Raw genomic sequence first — 6,519 nt, forward strand, 5'->3', positions numbered from 1 at the left:
CAAACGCCTCCCACTGATCCCCCGCACCCCAGGGGAAAAATTCTAAATGCCCAAGACGCTCAGTCCCTAACCATGGCAGATTCCCTCCTCTCACCGCTCCCCCTCTTAAAGCTATAGAAATGAAACTACTTGGCCAAATTAAAAATCTTAAACAAATCTTAAGCCTTCAAAAACAGGCTGCTTCTCTTAATTCACAGGTTTCTGCCCTTCAGGCGTTCCCCCCCCTCCTAAATCTATAGTTGTCTGTCCTCTGCCCACTGAATTCCACGGCCAAGCCCCCCCTCTTGAGAACTCAAAGAGACAAACTAATGAAAGTGAGGCTAAGTGCCATAAAACAGAAACTGCTGCAGTGCCTACAAAAAATTCTAAGGGCACAGTAAGCAGGATAATTACAAAGTATCATCTGCTAAGCCATAAAACCTTGCGATATCTACACTTTGCTGTTAAAACTTCTGAGCCTAATGTACCTTCAGTACATTTTGCTCAAACCAGCCCTCAGCCTCCTTCAGCCTCTTTCCTGCCAGCCTTGGGAAACAGCCAGCTCAGGCCCTGCCACTCCCACTTTAAGCCTTCCAATTCACCTTGAAATACCCAATCTTTGTTATTCAAAAGAAATCTGAAAAGTAGCATCTCTTGCATATTCTCAAATCAATTAATAAAACCATGATCCCCATGGTGCTTTTGCAACCCAGACTCCCCTCTTCGGTTGCCATTCCCTCTAATTCCAATAAATTAGTAATTAATCTTAAAAGATTGTTTTTTTTTTCTCTATATCATTACACCCTGCAGACTGTAAATAATTTGCCTATAGCCTTCCTGCTGTTAACTGTGCTAGCCCCTCCCCGAATTATCAGTGAAAGACTCTGCTTCACCTTGTCAGCCCTACACTTCGTCAAATATGTGTTATTAGGTTTAGTGCATTAAGTGGTGTAAAGTAATTATTAAAACATTAAAAAGCAACAGGAAGATAAGAGCAATAAACTTTTTTTTTTCATGCCTCTCAGAAAATTTTAGAGCAAGGTCATGATTCTGTCACTTTACAGATAACAAAATGTTGGTAAAAGAAAAACTTCTTTGTGTTTTAAAATCCAACCGAACACAAAAGTGTTAAATTTAAGTCTTATATTTCTATTAAAAATTTTATTTTAATTTTTAAAGTATTTACAAAATTATGTGAAAAATAATGTGGTTAGCCTTTTTAAACAATATAGTTAATTTAATGCACAGTAAACACCTAGGTGTGCTTTATAGTACCCTTAGTTTTAACTTTGTGCTACAGCAATGGTTGTTCTTTATTTCTGCATTGAAAGAACTATTATTTTAAGTGCATTCAAAATATCAGCACATTATACAAATCTGTATATTTGTGTCGCAGTGAAAAAATAATATAAATGAAAAATATATTATATATAATTTTATAAGTAATATATAAAAGTAACTAAACTTTATAAGCAAATTAACTAGTATTAAATATAATTTTAGTCTTAAGTTCTAAGTGTGTAAATGTATCAGATGTCTTTAACTATATTTTATAATAATCTAAGCATTTAGTTAATTTAGTATATAATATTTTTTACAAATTATTCACTTAAAGTCTTCATAGTAAAAACAGTTGTTTGTTTTTTAAAATCAGTTTTTATACCTTTAATAATCATAGTTCATGCTATTGTGTTTAATCATAAAAATTTTAACACTTTATTGCAGCTGTCTTACTGTTCTACTGCAAAACCAATTTAAATAAAACCTATTCATTTACAGCAAATGATTTCATACTTCAGAGTGAATACTCCTTCTACAGTGCTCATTAACCATTTTACTTAATGTTTTAAACTTCAAATTAAAATTGTTTTAAAAATGTTTTGTGTTAAATCTAAACCTTAAAATTTATTTTCAGCAAAGTTCCACTCCATCTACATTAAGTACTTCTCAAAACTAAAAAAGTTTTTCTACAAAAATTTTTTTTTCTTCTCACAAACATGCTAGCTAAATATTTAAAAGCGCTTGTCAATTTTTTATAAATAAGTCTTAAATCAATCCTTTTGTCTGTTTATGCGTCTGTTGTGATGAATGAAAGTGGCCACCAGTGTAAAATGTTGTGTTTAGTGTTGTTTTGTTTTGTCTGTTTATTTGTTATCTCTACATTTTATAATAATACAATTTTTAAAGCCTTATCCATTTTTCAAATTTCAATTAATTTTTTCAACCTGGTTCAGTCTGGTCAGTTCACAAACTGTCATCTTGCAACTAAAAATCATGTGTTAAAAATTGTATTAAGCTAGCTTTGTCCTTCTAAAAACATGGCGGAAGGTGTGGGAGATGGCAAACCCCAGATTTCTCAATGGCCATCGGGAATAACTTTTCCCTGGAGAATTTCTGGACTTTGCAGTCACCGGCTTTCCTGTTATGTGTAAGTTCAAGCCTATAGAATATGTATTTATGGCTAAAAAATAGCATCCAGCTTTAACATAATAACTAAAAGTTTAAGAAAAATCCTTTATATTCAGTTAAAAAAAATTTTTTTTAATTAGCAATTGTTAATTATAAATTTTCTTTTATGCCAAAGTCTAACAGAGGTCAAATAACATTCCCGTGGTATTCAAAAATAACTAGTGTAATGTAAATTGCTAATGTTTTCTGCAAATTCTTAATTTTTATATGAAGTAACCATTTTGCCTTCTGCCAAGCTGTTTTCTTATAAACCTCCTGCTAGACGCCATTCCTGCAAACCTGTTTCTAACTGACTCCACCTTTGACAATGCTGAATTAGACACTCTGCCTAGCTGCCTTGGATGCCCACCGATGCCACCAACAACCTCCATCCTCTCTACCTCCATCCCTTGGCCGGTCTTGCAAGTCGACCTTTGTGCCCTAACCATGGGTGCAAGCCTATACTGGGGCACCTCCAATTTCCGCCTGCCTCAACCTCGTGCTGTTGACCCCGATGACTATTACTCCCCTGCTAGCGGTGGCTGCAACTCTGTTATTCGCCGTGATGTACTACGCCACCCCTTCACCACCTTCTACGTCTGCCCTAGTCACCACCGGCCCCGTTCCAGCGACTATAAGTGTGGCGCTCATAACCAACACTTTTGCGCCTCCTGGGGCTGTGAAACCACCGGAACTGCTTATTGGAAACCCTCTTCCTCCTGGGACTTCATCACCGTTTCACGCCCCCCAACTCCTCCTTTTCTGAACTGTGATGCATCCTCTGCTACCCGTGGTTGGTGTAACCCCCTCATCATCGAATTTACTGCTGCTGGACGTCAGCATCACTGGACTCAACCCGTACAATGGGGACTCAGACTTTACGTTAGGTGTACCGACCCTGGACTTCTTTTTTCCCTCCGTTTACTTAAACAGTTGCCGAATTCTCACCCCCTCGCCGTTGGTCCTAACACTTTTTTTCATCCTCATTCAGGTCCATCACACATGCCTTCTCCTCCTCCTCCTCTTCCATCTGCATCTTCTTCTCTCAGACAACTCACTATGCCTTCAGGTCCTTCTCCGTCCTCTCAGGTTATTCTCAATCTTATAAATGCCTCTGCTCTAGCCCTCACAGACCCATATTATGATAGTTCTTCAAAATCGTCGTGCTCTATATTTTGCCCTTATGTAAGAGGGGGGAGTCTGTGTAGCCCTTAAGGAACAATGTTGTATTTTCAAAGACAAAACTGGATTAGTTAGAGACAGCGTTCAACATATTGGTGATGGTATAAAAGATTTTCAAAAACATTTCGATGAAGAACAAGGTTGGTAACAGGGTTGGTTTTTCTCTTCTCCTTGGATACATACATTACTGTCCACTGTTTTGGGCCCTCTTATTAGCCTCATGCTGCTCCTTTCCTTTGACCCATGGGCTTTCCGCAAACTTACTGCCCTTGTTAAAAACCAAGTAAATGAGACGGCAAAAACCTCTGTTCAAGTTCACTACCAACAGTTAACCCAACGTGACTCCTGTGAAAACTTGGCTATTGTCACCAAGCCGCCCTTCCAGCCACTAAGTTTTCAGGAGATAAAGCGCATAGCTAACAAACGGAGCTCGCTCCGGTACTTGTGCTCTCGGCTGTGGAGATACCTACGACGGGATTAGCAAGGTCCCAGTTAGGACACGGCCCTAAAAGGCTACAACACATAATTCGGATCTCTGTGCACACCCACAGCGCCTGTAGCCATCTTTTAAATGCAGCTTTGGCCGTGTCCGACCTGGTCAAACCTTGTAGCCTAAGACACGGTTCTTCCACCCGCTCACGACTTTCCTTCTTTTATTAGAAGAGAAAGGGGGAGATGTTGGGGACTGACTTGTTTGAGGCCATTTTGCTATTCTTTCTGCCATAATCCAGCCTTTCACCTAAAGGCTACATGCAGTCTTGCTGTAAGTTCTTGGGCCAAAGAGAAAGGAAAATGCAGCTGCAAAGTATAATTAATCTTTTAGCCCGGAGGAGAGCAACACAGCCCAGTACCATTCCCAGAAAAGAGGCCTTACTCCCTTAACCATATCCCTGAGTTTACAAGACATTCATTATTGTGTATATGCTACATTGTCTGTTCAAGATCACTGAGGCAAGCACATCTTGCACCACCTCCTGATAGTCAAGCAATTAGGAATGCAGCTAGAAGGTCACAAGATGTTTCCATGGATACTGCAAGAAGTATTGCCCACTTGCCTTATTTGGAATAATGAAGTAATTTTCATGCCAAAAGTGTGATTGACATCACCCTTGTACTGCCCCCTTCTCCTTCTCTATATAAGAAGGAGCTGTAGCCAAATAAAGTTGCCCTTGAACAGTGAGACGCTGCCTTGGGTCTTTATTATTAACCTCTCTCAGATTTTTTACAGTGTGGTTGTGCTTCTACCCAGCAAAATAGGAGTGCGGTTGTCTGAGAAGTCTTCCCAGCTAATTCCTGCTGGCCGGGCCCCCCTGGGGGGCTTCAGGACCCCGCAAGACCCATGACGCAGATTTCTAGATGTAAACATTTTTGGTTTGGGGAAAGTTTGTGGCAGTGTTATTCCTGCTTTAAAAAAGAGAAAAAAAAAAAACAAGGGGGAAAATCTCATTAACCTCTAGAATGAAAGAAATTGGATGCATGGAAGGATTGTTTTAGTTCTGCTTTCTCATCTCAACATTTGCTGAGTCAGACTTAATGGAGAAAACTACATTAGGAAGAATAATGTTATGTCTGGTAGCAAAAATAAAGGTAATTATAAACAGACCCAAGAAATTCCTAAGAAAACTTGATATAAAATATGAACTTCAGCTCGAACCTGATGTATGTGTTTCCTATTTAACTACCACCAATTGGGGACAATAATGCAAATGTACTCCTTATAGTTTGAGTCATCTTTAGTCATTTGAATGTTTAGTTTATGTATAAACTAATATATCTTTATAGTTTTAGTCATCTTTAGTCACTCGGATGACTAACTAGGACTTAAGAGGCAAGTGTGAAGGTACCAGAAGAGCTGTGCTATGTTTAGGGTCCTCAAGGAGGACCCTAGTCCTAACCTTCTCTTCCTTCCAAGGCCACCAGCAACTGAGCATGTCACCCCATCATTCCAATCTTCATTTTATTCCATATCAACTGTACTTGGGCCTCTTCTACTTCCCTTTTCACATATATTTGGTTGGTTGTCAGGAAATAGAATTGTTATAATCAGGGGTTTCCCCAGAAGTGCTAGGGCACAAAGGTTACTCCTGGGTAGATTATTTTAAATTGTGATTAGAAATACACCTACCAGGGACCAGAGCGATAGCACAATGGAGAGGGCTTTTGTCTTGCATGTGGCTGACCTGGGATCAATCCCCGGCATCTCATATGGTCCCTCAAGACTTCAAGAAGTAACTTCTGAGTGCAGATCCAGGAGTAACTCTTGAATGTTGGGTGTGGCCCAAATCCCCTGTCCAAAATAAAAAATACACCTACCAGGGCTTGACTTGTACATAGACAAGCCTGGTACCAACCCTTAGCACCACATATGGTTCCCCAAACACCATGAGAGGAGATATCTGAACAGAGTCAAGAATTGGCATTAAGAACTGAAGGCATGGGGCCGGAGAGACAGCACAGTGGTAAGGTGTTTGCCTTGCATGCAGAAGGTTGGTGGTTCAAATCCCGGCATCCCATATGATCCCCTGAGCCTGCCAGGAGCGATTTCTGAGCGTAGAGCCAGGAGTGACCCCTGAGTGCTGCTGGCTGTGACCCAAAAACAAAAACAAACAAACAAACAAACAAAAGAATTGAAGGCATGATTGAAATATCAACAAGAATAAAATAAAATACACATAGCAAAATCAACCAACTTAATCAGTGTTTAGGCTGTAGTTCAATAAAAAAGAAAAAAAGGCTGTAGCTCAGTAATATTATTAATATTATATTACTATTATTATTGGGTTTTTTTGGTCACACACGGCAGCGCTCAGGGGTTCCTCCTGGCTCTGGGCTCAGAAATCACTCCTGGCAGGCTCAGGGGACCATATGGGATGCCGGGATTTGAACCACCGTCTTTCTGCGTGTAAGGCA

The 6,519-nt window shown here is 39.7% G+C and overlaps 1 non-coding gene across 1 annotated transcript; it reads left to right on the forward strand.

Annotated features, from left to right (window-relative positions):
* The first annotated feature begins 1,219 nt into the window (after window positions 1-1,219).
* LOC126025412 (small nucleolar RNA SNORA22) lies at window positions 1,220-1,349 on the forward strand. Its single transcript, XR_007501418.1, has one exon. It is a non-coding gene; the product is annotated as a small nucleolar RNA SNORA22 (small nucleolar RNA).
* The last annotated feature ends 5,170 nt before the right edge of the window (window positions 1,350-6,519 follow it).

This window comes from Suncus etruscus, chromosome 12, assembly GCF_024139225.1.
Source record: "Suncus etruscus isolate mSunEtr1 chromosome 12, mSunEtr1.pri.cur, whole genome shotgun sequence".
Lineage (NCBI taxonomy): Eukaryota > Metazoa > Chordata > Mammalia > Eulipotyphla > Soricidae > Suncus > Suncus etruscus.